This window comes from Penaeus monodon, chromosome 22 (assembly GCF_015228065.2).
Source record: "Penaeus monodon isolate SGIC_2016 chromosome 22, NSTDA_Pmon_1, whole genome shotgun sequence".
NCBI lineage: Eukaryota > Metazoa > Arthropoda > Malacostraca > Decapoda > Penaeidae > Penaeus > Penaeus monodon.
The window spans coordinates 5870146-5871099 of NC_051407.1; positions in this window are offsets into that span (position 1 = coordinate 5870146).

Consider the following 954-nt stretch of genomic DNA (forward strand, 5'->3'; position numbering starts at 1 on the left):
TATTTGCTCACTTTGTTTATATTCGTCCCTCTGTAAAGTCACCACACATGGATCTATCTTATTGGAATGTTCTAGATTCATCATCTCCCCTACCCCCCCCCCCCGCCCCGGCTTTACAGTCATCACATGCAAGATATTGCACGCAAACCATAACACACGAATGGTCATTAAGGTCGCATACCCTGAAATCATCAACTACTTCCCTCTTCCCTTCCTCTCCTCCCATTCGCTTTGCCTTTCTTCGTCTCCTCTATCCCTCCCCCCATTTTACTTCCTCTTCTTCCTCCGTCTCCTTCCTCTTCTATTTTATCACCCTTCCCCTTCTCCCTTTCCCTTTCTCTACCCCCTAATTCCTCCTTTTTCTATTCCTCTCTTCCTCTATCTCCTAATTCCTCCCTCCTTCCCTTCCTTTATCCCCTAATTCCTCCTTTTTCCATTCCTCCTTCCTTCCCTTTCCTCTATCCCCTAATTCCTCCTTTTTCCCTTCCTCCCTCCTTCCCTTTCCTCTATCCCCTAATTCCTCCTTTTTCCATTCCTCCTTCCCCTAATTTCTCCTTCTTCCTTTCCTCCCTCCTTCCCTTTCCTCTATCCCCTAATTCCTCCTTTTTCCATTCCTCCCTCCTTCCCTTTCCTCTATCTCCTAATTCCTCCTTCTTCCATTCCTCCTTCCCCTCCCTCCCTCAACCCAGTCGCTTCCTAACATTTCTCTCCCGGCCGTCCTGCGGGATCCACGAGCGCCCGTTATTGGGTCCCAGCAGAGCGCGAACATTTAAAGAGATACACTGAGGAGGACCTTTCCTGGTGGTGACGTCAGAGCTTGGCCTGGCTCTCGTTATCCCATTAAGTCTAGGATTTATTCATTTTATTCACTTCTTCCATCTCTCCGCTCCTCCGTGCTCTGGCTCGAGATATGGGCGGGTATGCATACACGTCTGTTATGTGAATGTAGCGGTT